This window comes from Myotis daubentonii, chromosome 3, assembly GCF_963259705.1.
Source record: "Myotis daubentonii chromosome 3, mMyoDau2.1, whole genome shotgun sequence".
In the NCBI taxonomy this organism is placed as follows: Eukaryota; Metazoa; Chordata; class Mammalia; order Chiroptera; family Vespertilionidae; genus Myotis; species Myotis daubentonii.
In genome coordinates this window covers 178216052-178227581 of record NC_081842.1, presented here as the reverse complement: position 1 = coordinate 178227581, position 11530 = coordinate 178216052, and the positions used below count along the sequence as shown (strand labels likewise).

Sequence of the window (11530 nt, the reverse complement as noted above, 5' to 3'; positions counted from 1 at the left end):
AGGTGGAATCTACATCCCCTCCTCTTGACTCTTGTTTTAACTGAGGCACAACAGAAGTGATGCTATTGATGACTTCCCAGACCAAGTCTGTAAGGTCACGCAGCTCTACCTGGTTTTCCTGGAATGCTTGCCCTGGGGGAAGCCAGCCACATGTAAGAAGGATGATCCCTGAGACTACCGTGCTATAGAGGCTAGAGGCAGGGGCTCCTGTTGACAGCCCAGCTGAGCTACCAGCCAGCATTGACCATAGTGAATGAGACCCCTAAGCCATCCAGCCCAATCCAGCCTTTAGATGCTTACAGCCTCAGAGGATGTCTGACTGTAGCCATATAGGAGACACCACCCCCCACCCCCCACCCCCAGCAAAATCTTCCCAGAAAGCCCTTCCCATAGTCCAATCCATAACATTCTGAGAAAATCAAATAGCTGCTCTTTGTTATCACTAACTTTAGCGTAACTTGTTATATGGCAATGATAACTAGAAAAGTCTTATTTCTGCCATGAAAAAAATCGGACTAAGTATAATTTCTAAGAAATTACAATTATAAAGTGAGCATATATGCAAGATTAATCTAACTCATTAATGAAGGAACCAGCAGGCTAGCAAAGATCATTCAAAAAACATGTGATGCTGGGGTCCAACCCCAGCAGGTCCAGGGGTCCCCAAAGGTGTGGATGGAGTCGGCGAAGAAGGAATGACAGGGAGACAGCGTTCAGTTGATCAGCAGCCTAGCCAGGATCTCTAGCCAGGATCTCCAGCCAAGTTCTGGTCTGGATCTCCAACGAAGTTCTGGTTGGATCTCCAGCCAGGTTCTGTGTCCATGTTCTCTTGCTAGGTTCTCCAGCCAGGTTCTGTAGCCATGTTTCCTCACTAGGTTCTCCAGCCAGGTTCTGTCCAGGTTCTCCAGCCAGGTTCAGTCACCAGGTTCTAGTCAGGTTCTCTTGCCAATTTCTGTAGTCAGATTCAGTCCAGGATCTTTTGCCATGTTCTCTCACTAGGTTCTGTCTCTAGGTTCTGTCTCTAGGTTCTGAGGCCAGTTTCTGTCCAGGATCTTTGCCATGTTCTCTCCAGCGAAGTTCTTCTGTCTCTAGGTTCTGTGTAGGTTCTGTGTCTAGGTTCTGTGTCTAGGTTCTGTGTCTAGGTTCTGTGTGTAGGTTCTGTGTCTCTTGGTTCTGTCTTCTAAGTTCTGTCTCTTGTTGTCTTGTTACATCTGTATTTATACCATTTGATTCAATCCTATTAATCTCTATTACAAAGGTTAGGGCGTTTCTTATTTCCATTCCAGGGAGTAAAGATTATGTAGCTTAAGCATGATTGTTTGTAGTAAAAGTGATTAATTACCCGCCTGGCACTTAGTTGAGGGGTTTTATTCCCTCCCTAACTTCAGGGGAAAATCCCTACCTGGGGAAACAACCTTTCTCAGAGAGGAGGCCTTGGTTAAAACACATAGTGCCAAGAAGGTGAGCAAACATTTTAAGAACAGTATGCCATATATGCCAGGTCCTTTGAAACAGCAAGGATGGACCAGCTCCCAGCAATGTGAGATACCAATATTGATATGCACCGAAGAAAGAATGTTGGCATAAGTCCGCTAGGATAAATACAAAACTGGTTAATGTACTACAGGGCAATGAAATGATAATCTTTGGGTTTATTTTTTCCTCTCAACAGAAATGATTTGTGTCTGTACTTGAAAAAAAATCTATCAATTATGATGCTTCTTTATAGAATCTGTGCCTTGAACAATAGTCAATAACGTGTCAAACAATAGAGAATTAAATAGTCCTAGGGTAGGCCTATTAAGCAATGCTCCAGCATGATGTGGAAAGAACACACAGATAATGATTTGTCTAAGTTATTGGCAATTTTTTAAATTAGGACCTACAGTAGACTTCACTTTTTAATAAAGATCTTTTTCAGTTGCCAACAACCAAGGCACAAATGGAAGAGTACTGGAGCTTCGGTCCCTGTGACACTCAGAGGGAAAGAGACATGAGGAGGTTTTATACCAACACCTTCAAACCACATCATGTTGTCACCCACCTCCTTCTTGTGGCCGTCATTTAGGAAAATCTGTGGTTTTCAGATATTACACGGGTTCAAGAGTTGACTGGGTAATTTTCCTTTGGAAATAATGGGGCACTTCGTAGTGAAGATTATGTTGGGGGAATGTCCTGAGTATCCGTTTTCAGACTCTCTTGAAGCCTCTATCATAGTGTGATATATTTCATTTAAGTAGGAGATAATTTGTGTGGAAAAATGGGTCATGCCCTGGACTTTTCTCAAACCACCACTCACCAGCTGAATCACAAGCTCGCTGATATCTGGTTTCCTGATCTTCAAAACGATGCTGCTAATACTTACCTTCTCAACTCGGAGAGAACTTTAAAAATGGTACAGCTCTGTTCCCAAGTGATGGATTATTATTATTATTATTATTATTATTATTATTACCCATTTGAGTACACAAATGGTGGGAAAGGAGGAAATAAATTCCAGCCAACTGCTGTGTTACATGCAGCCCCACCCAACTGTCTGGGCCTGAAGTTTTTAGTGCCGCTGACTACTACCCATGGAATTGTTTGAGTGAACAGGGTATTTTGACATCTACATCTACGGACAGGGGCAGCTCAGCAAATCCCTTCATGTTAGCAGTGACTCATAAAAGAAACTCAGAGAAACCAAAAGTGAGCTGGGGGAGTCTCCTGAGCCTTGAACACACTGGATCTAGAGGAAAACTGGGCCTCCAAAGAAGAGAGGAAGGGCTGCTACCGGTTTTGGATGCCCCAAGAATAGGATGAAACCCGGGCTTTGCCTTTGTGGGGCCCTGTGACGGCAGGGAAGCCCTTTCCCTTTCTGAGTTTCAATGTCCTCATCCAGAAAGTGAAGATAATACTCAGTCCAGAGCTGGGAGATTTGAAACTGAGGATGGAATAAAATCAGAGAGTCCCCCCTAGAGTAGGTTGATAATCAAGGAAAACCCAAATCCCCATTGATAGCAGAATGAATAATACATTGTGGTATAGTCACATCATAGAATATACTCAGCTGTGAAAGGAATAAGTACAGCTATATGTATCAGAGTGGCTGAGTCTGTGTAATATAATCAATCTAAATGTGTGTGTGTATGTGTGCATAGTGTATATTAAAAGAAGGAAATAAACATCACAAGAGTTAGGAGAGCTTGGAAAGTGGTTAATTTAGGTGGTGTAGAGGGAGAAGGAAAGAATGGAAACAGTCTTCTGGTTCTAATGTTCAGGGGCAAATTCAACAATATTTTATTTTATTATCAATAATGATGCAAGTTTACTCATTATTAAGTGTGAGATATCTCCTTAACAATTAATTCAGTGTTGTGCAACAACACAGAACAGGCATTCAATAAACACACCTTTCTGTCTCGTCTCCTTCTTGAGGATTTTCTTCTGGAAATGTTTCTTAAAAAAAGAAAAAAACGCTTTCCTTAGATTATACATGATGCCTTGTCTTTAATTAAAGCTAAAAAGTATTACTCTTTCTCATCTTTGGGAACTGTTACTTGTACAGTAGTTTAATTCTCTTCTCTATAATCAGTCCTTTCTAACTTCTATTTCCCACTCACATTTGTAATATAATGAGTAGGAAATATTCAAGTAATTGAGAAAATGCCCTACTGCAGACAAAATACTAATAGAGTCAAGACTGCCGAGCTACACATAGGCCTTTTTCAGTCGTCCACCAAATTCAAATTCATCCTTCAATGCACTTCATTCCAGTCAAACCCAAAGTCTTGCTTTTCCCCAAACACAATAACTGTATGCACCCCTATGCTGTACCCTTATGGGAATGCCTTTGCCACCAACCACTTTTTTCTCTCAAAAAATTCCTGCTCTTCTTTCAGAGCCACACTTAACTGTCACTTCCTCTGTGAAGTTCTCTTGAACATTCCCCCAGAGCTGTTGCTACCTCTTGTGTGTCCCTATATTACTTGAAAAATACCAATATGTTAGCCCCAAACATACAATGATTGTAATTACTTCTTCACATGTGGTCTCCCTGACACTTGTGAGCAGGGACTATACCTATGTCACCTCAGAAGTGTCTGGCACATTACAGACAGGCGGATGAAAACTGGCATGAGTGATCAGGTGAGAGGTTGGTATGCTGAATATTTCATACCTCCTCTTCTCACTGCCAAGTCTTTGAATCTGATGTGGTACTGGCTGGGAGTACTAAAGAGATCCAGTGTCCAGTCAGGGAGGTTTCTTGGAGAAGGGGGTTCTCGGTGGAGCTTGATGGACAAGAAATATGTAAAAGGGGTGTCTTCTTTGCTGGCTCTGTCAGTCCCTGATTTTCTCCCTGGACCTGCACCCAGAATACCCATCAGCATCCTAGGGACAGAGCTCCCCTGGGTCCCCATAAGGGCACAGAAGTTGGCTCTCTCATGAGAGAGTTCCACAGGAAACACACAAACACACACTGGTTGACACAATGTTGGGTGGCCTGGGAACTTCCCAGTGGGGAAAAGTTGGAAGCTATTTTTATGTTACTCTATTTGCTAAAATAGATTCCCTCCTCTGAAGGTCGGTGGGAGGGGACTCAGGTTATAAGTGAGGTCAGTGAGACAGTACATGATTTGAGGACCACGATTAAGTGAATGTTCTACCACGCAGGGCTAAGCGTGCACATGTGCAAGTACCATGAACAAGAAAGAAAAAATAGTATGCTGTAGTGACCAGAGAACTGGGTTGGGAATTAGAACTGAGCTCAAACCATGTTTCCTATACATGTCTAACCAAATATCCTTGGACAAGTTACTTACCTTTCCTGGTTACTTAGTTTATCATTGATGAAAAATAGGCAGAAAATAACATTTACCTCATAGGATTGTTGTAAGACTAAATGAGATGTAAAACTATTCAGCACATCAGAAGTGTTCAATAAATGATAGCAATTACTACTATTTAAACTATTTTCTGCAAGAAAGAAAAATATAAGGGATGGGCATTGTTACCTATCTCCCAGGACAGTTAAATGAGGAAGCATTTAGTGAAAATATTTGGAATATTGTTTCCCAAATAAGAAACCTTAAAAATATGGAAATTGATCTAAGATTTCTTAATATTTTTTTCCAGAGTGTGGTCAGAGACCCTTTTAACAATCTTTTTTAAAAATATTTTTAATTGGTTATTGAGAGAGAGAGAGAGAGAGAGAGAGAAATATCATACATTGATCAGCTGCCTCCTACATGCCCCCTATCAGGGATGGAGCCAGAACCCAGGCATGGGCCCTGACTGGGAATTGGACCAGCAACCTTTTGGTGCACAGGATAATGTCCCCAAAACTGAGCCACACAGGCCATATCCCCTCTTTGACAATCTATGAATCAGCCATGAATCACTTCCCAGGAGAAAATATATATACATGTCCCCCAAAAATGTATACACACTTTAACAGCTGATTTCTATTATGTTTTGAAAATTAAATGTATTTGAATAAACACTGCCTTTATAATTATTCAAAGTGTGTATGCATTTTTTGAGGGGACACCGTATATGTACACACTTTAAAATTCTAATACTATTATAATGATGGCCCTCTGAATTATATATTTTTAAATGTAGTTTTGGATCCCCAGGTTTTAAATCTCTGATCTAAACAAAGGCACAAAGTATAAGTTAGAGGAAATAACAACTACTGGTAGATTATTTTTTCCTTGGTCTTAAATGAGTGACTCTATTATCCATTTAAAAAAAGGTTAACCGAGGCAGGCAGTCATAAGTCTAAATTAATAAGCTCTTTTTGGTGGAAAAAAAACAGGAAACAATGGCAACTATTTCATCTTTCCTCCTCAAAGTTGGAGTGGTTTAGTCTCTGCCCTCTCTGAACACACTATAGATTCTAATCCCCCTTTGGCCTTTTCTTTTGATTGAAGCTAATGGAATTGTTTCCCCCTTATGTCCTCATTTTCCATTCCTCAACCTGTCTGGACTTTTGCCTCCAAAGGTTAACATTGCCATGAAGTAATGTAAATTAATCATTACTATTTGGACAGATTTATTCAGAGTTCTCTCCCCACAGATGTCTGTAAGCATGGTGACTCTGACATCTAGGATCACCCAGTGGGGTTGGATATCATAGTTACAGCCTCTAAGCCCAAAACTAAAGAAAAAAAATAAAGAAAGATGAAAGAACTCTCAAAACCCCCACAACTTCAGGTTCAATTGGAATTGAATGAGAATGTGTTTCAAATAATTGTCCCGGTAGGTTAGGAAATTCTTCTCAAGCAGGATTGCTTAGCATTGGTCTGGCTACACACACAGATGAGCTTTGGTGAACTTCATTCAATTAATTTGTCGTAATTGGAGGCATTAAAATTGGAGGCATTGGAGCACTGAAGATAGCCTTACCCAACATGTCTGGGTTGGGTAAGATGTACACGTTCACAGTCACACGCATTCGGGTTGAGGAGGTGTCTAAAGGGCAGTATCATTTTTTATGAAGCTTCCCTGCCAGCAGCCTGAGGAAGAGAAACCCCTTTGCCATCTGAGCTGAGACACGATGCCTTCTCATTACTTCAAGTTTTTAAAAATGTAATGAATACTAAGAAAAATTGTTAGACGTAATTAGACACGATTTAGGTACATTTTTAAATTATAATCTTTTAGATTTATTTGGATATATATTTTTAAGTCACATATTGCTCTTGTGTCTATGTAAAAAGGAAAATGTAAGCAAAATACCAGTTTCTGTGGTCTGTTCAACTACTAATAGGTAAATCTGGGGGAAAGAACAAAGCCATGTAATGTGCAGCAAGAGCCCTTTCTGAATTTCTGGGGCTCAGTTGAAACCATCTCGGGATCTGAGCTGGTAGAGAAGCGGGAGGAGCTGAGGACCAGGGGAATGAGGAAGAAGCAAAGCCACAGTCATTCCTCTGTGTGTCTATGTGTATGAATGTTCATCTACTTATATGTATGTGGTGTATAAGTGAATATGAGACTGTGCATGTATCCATGTGCATGTGGGTGTGAGTGTGTTTGAGTGTACATGTATTTGTGTGGTTTGAATGTCTGTGTGTCTATGGGACTACATTTGTGCTTGCATGTATATTTCTGTGCACTGTATTATGGTTTCTTTTGTGTGTTTGTGTATCTGTTTATGTGTGGTATATGATATGAGTTTGTGTGTGTATGTCTGTATGTGTCTGTGTGTTGTGTGTAGAGTACATATGTGTTTGTATAATTATGTGTATACTAGAGGCCTGATGCATGAAATTCATGCAAGGGCCTTGGCCTCAGCCCCCCGCCTGCTGCCTCCATGCCCTGGGGGGTGGCGGGTGGGCTCTACTGCCTCTGCCTCAGCCTTCGCCTGCTGCAGCTTTGTCTGGAAGGACGTCCGGAAGGATGTCAGGTCTAATTAGCATATTATACTTTTATTATTATAGATACTTGAGCTAGTATTATGAGCTTGTAGGTACGTGTGTACGATTCTATGTGTGTATGTGTTTGTGGTTGGGGGAGTGGGAGGACAAAGCTATCACTATCTTACTTTATACTTTGTGCAAATTAGGAAAAGTTGCCCTGTCTAGTGGGCAACCCTAGGAGCATCCTCAGAGGGTCAAAGTTTGACTAGCAAAGTAGGACTGGATTTTAGCCCTCGTTAGTCCCTTCACCTGGTGTCTTGAACAAAAGAACAACTTGGCAGGTGTCCAGGGCATCTGGAAGACCTGGGAGTCCACTCAGCCTCTCCTTTGCTGTGCAGGTACTGTCCCATAGGATCTAGTCTGAAAACTACCTAAACCAAGGTTCCCTCATGGTTTCCAAATGACATTATTCTACAGAGGCTCATGGCACAGTTTCTCCAAACAGAGGCCAGACACTGCCCAGGCTCCAGGGGCACGAGCAAGCCCTTCCAGCAGGCCATCTGTCTCCCTGCTCCTTTGGCCTTGTCGTCTCACAGCCCTGGACTCTCCTCTTACACCTGTTGCCTCCGTGCAGAGGAATGCCTTTTGGGGTTTAGGGTTGCACATTGTTGTCGTGGCTCATCACATAGTTTGCACTTTTACTAAAATGACTCACGGCCAAGAGGCTGTGGAGTTGTGATTGGGTGGTGTTAGGGGAGAAAGATATGGATGATGTCAAGCCAGGTTAGATGGTGAGTGAGGTCTAGGAACTGGGGAGTGGGAGAGTAGCTCAGACCTGGAAGAGGAAACAGGAGCCACAGGGGGACACCAGGAAGAATATTAGGACTTGCGTTCATCTCAAGCCTTTCTTTCCAACATGAGCACCTCTGCCCACTTCAGCAGAAACTCCCTCTTCGGCAGTTTCACAGGTGGTGTCTTGCGATAGAGGACCAGCCTCGTGGGCACGTTGCTCCACCGTTGTGAGCTTCGGTTTCTTCAGCAATAACCTCTACTCCCTGACGTGGGTGGTTGGGAGGAATCACAGAGACACTGCACGTGAGGTGCTGAGCACAGAGCCCAGTGAATGTTAGCACAGTCTTTCCTTTCCCTTTGCACTCCAACCCCTCTCTTCCCACCAGCCTTGGGGTGTCCATAGCATTTTATCTGTGCATTTGGTATAGCATCCAGCTCTGACCTAGCACTTAGCAAATACTCACCATTCAGCAGATGTCTGCTGAGTGAAGAGATGCAGGCAGGCAAGCAAAGGGTAAGTAGGAAGTAGCAGGTAAGTAATAAAGTAAGTTGGGACATTTTCCATCATTGGAAATGAGCTATTGGCATTCTTTAAAGATGAAGGTTGAGCAAATTATTACTTTTTCAGTTTAATTTTATTTATTTTATTTTTCCCAACACAATTTATCCCCTCTATGCCCTTTTCTACCTTCACCCCTCCCCTCAATGTCACCACACTGTTGTCCATGCCCATAAATTATTTTGTATCTAAAAGACGGCTCTTGGTGCTGGTCAGGGTGGGGTGCTCCTCAGGCCCTTCTAGTCAGCGTGTTCACCTTGCTGACCATCTGTTGGGTGTCCAGTGAACTACTTCAGTTACTTTCCTCCTGAGATGACAGTGTGGATTTGGAAGACTTAGAGTGTCCATGCAGTGCCACCTGTTCCTGAAAGAGGATCTAGTTCAAGGGAGGCTTAAAGGAGTCTGAGTTGAGAAAGAGAGAGAGGAACAGAGAGAGGAGAAGAGTTTGATTGATAGTGAAGGGCCCAGTAGGCAGATAAGGGCTGTCACAGCCATATATATCTACCAACTATGCATCTGTGATTACAGAGTACTGTATTGGTTGCTGAGATTCTAAAGTAGAAGGCACATTTCTTGCCCTCCGGAGGCTTCTAATCTAGGGAATGGAATTTCCCTAAGCCTCAGTTTTCCTATGTGTATAATGGTTGTGATAATACTAGCCACTTCACGGGATTGCTGAAGACAATGTATTCCAAGCCACTGTTTTCACAAAATCACCAATCTAAGTTAGACCTCAATCTAAATCATGTTCCCTGTCTCATAGTATCCTATTTCCCTTCCTGCTTGCAATGGAATCAATTATATGCCTGTGTGCTTATTTATTGACGGTCTGTTTCAGGGCTGTAAATTCCCTGAGGACAGCAACAATATTTGTTCTTCTCAACACCAACTCTTTAGTGGCTAGAGCAGTAGGCTCTCAAAAAGTCTTTGTTAAATGAATGAATACATACACGTACAAATGAATAACTATACCGATTTCTGTGCCATGATTCCAAGAATCTCAGGGAAATGATGTATTTTCTCTGGTGAGGCGGCAGGCTGCTAAAGCAGGAAAAGCCTTCAGAGAAAGCAGTTAGAGAATCACAGGGCCTCGACGTGTCATCAGAGGAAGCACCCAGCCTCCTGGTGTTGCACGTAACTGTCTCAGAGCAGGAAGAAAATTACACAGACTTGCAGTTCAGCTGGTTCCAGGGTTTCACAATCCAGCTCTTTCTGTTTCGCTCAGATCTGATGTGCTGGCTCACTTGGTGTGACTTGTGATGTGCCGAGTGAAAACTGACTCTGCGGGATCCCAGGCTGCCCGGCAATAACCCTGAGTGAATGTCTAGACTTCCCGACAATAAAGTCTTCTAATCCAGTGCAACACAATAACCCTTTCTGCAGAGCAGGGAGGAGGAAAGGTGAAAAACAGATACACTGATAATTACCGGGCATTTAATGTATACATCCTATGGGTTCCAGAAGTAAACACAGAGGACTGAAGGGTACATGGAGGCTATATAGTCCTGCCCTGGGTGAAACAATGTAACTTTAGTTAGATCACATTTATAGCTTTCAGAAACATATGTAATCTCATCTTAATCTCCCTGCAGCCATAATAAAAATGGGAAAGTATGGATCACATTTGTATTATTATTTGTTTCCCTATTATATAGGGAAAGTGAGGCAACCGGAGATAGTTCAAATATAGAGCTAGTGGCAGCTGCAGATATGAACTCGCTGTCCATATCTCATGACTATCAGCTTAGGGATCCTTTTTTTTTTTTTTTTTTTGCACTGCACTGTCATGCCCTGGTCTTTCTATTGGTCAATAGTGTGAGCATGCCTGCATTGTCACAATCCCCCTGCCCTCTATATTTCCAATGCACTTTTGTGGTGGAACATTAAAACTGAATAAATCAAGGGGATGTAAGTGAAGGCCCATGGGACACATTGGTCCATTGCATGCTTTTGTGAATAAAGTTTTCTTGAAACATAGCCAGGCCAACTCATTTACGCTGATCTACAGCTGTCTTTGTAGTACAGAAGCGGACTCCTTGCTTTACTGCGTGTCTTTCATTTTTAAGGTCCTCTCATGGTCCAAGATGGCTCCTGGTGTTCCAGCCACTGTGCTGTTGTTGCTACTACTACTAATGATAGTATGATAATTAGAGGAAACAAAACAAAATTGAATACAAAAAGCCTAGAAACAGAGACATCCATAAAGACCAGGCAGCAAATAGGCATTCATTCAAATCTAGCTAAGATGAGACCTCCTGCCATAGTTCCTGGGGCAACCATCTTATTTCATTTCTCCCCTTCCTGGGGCATTCTGGGGGAAGATCTGGAGACCATGTCTTACCTGTATGCAGCATCTCACACTTTACAAAGCATTTCCATATTTATCACTTCATTTGCTCTTCACAATACTCTGGAAAGGTAAGATAAAGAGGTCTTATTATTTCTACTGTACACCACGAGAAACATAAATGCTAAGTAACCAGATCCAGAATCCTCTATCGTCCCAAAGATCTTCAGATGCTTGTTGGAAACGAAAGGTGAACAATCATTGCAAAGAAGAAAGAAAATGATCCAGGACTCCCAGGAGATGTAGCTAATTATGTGGCCTCAGCCTCACTGAGCCAGTACCTGTAAGACAAAGATCAAAGCATCTATTGACTTGGGGTTGTTATGAGGGTAGCAGACAGTGACTATAATGCACAAGGCACATAGGCCAGGTCAACAAAGTCGCTGTTATTGCCTAGGCTTACCTCTCATATCTGGTATGTCCTTAGAAAGATACTTCCCTTTACTGGCACCAGTTAACTTTTCTCGGAAAACAAAGGGCTTGTTGGCC

At 42.3% G+C, this 11530-nt stretch overlaps 1 long non-coding RNA gene across 1 annotated transcript; it reads right to left on the bottom strand.

Annotated features, from left to right (window-relative positions):
* Nucleotides 1-8362: 8362 nt before the first annotated feature.
* Nucleotides 8363-11182, bottom strand: LOC132229486 (uncharacterized). Its single transcript, XR_009451692.1, has 3 exons — nucleotides 11036-11182; nucleotides 8600-8724; nucleotides 8363-8446 (listed from the first exon to the last, which is right to left on the bottom strand). It is a non-coding gene; the product is annotated as an uncharacterized LOC132229486 (long non-coding RNA).
* Nucleotides 11183-11530: the final 348 nt, after the last annotated feature.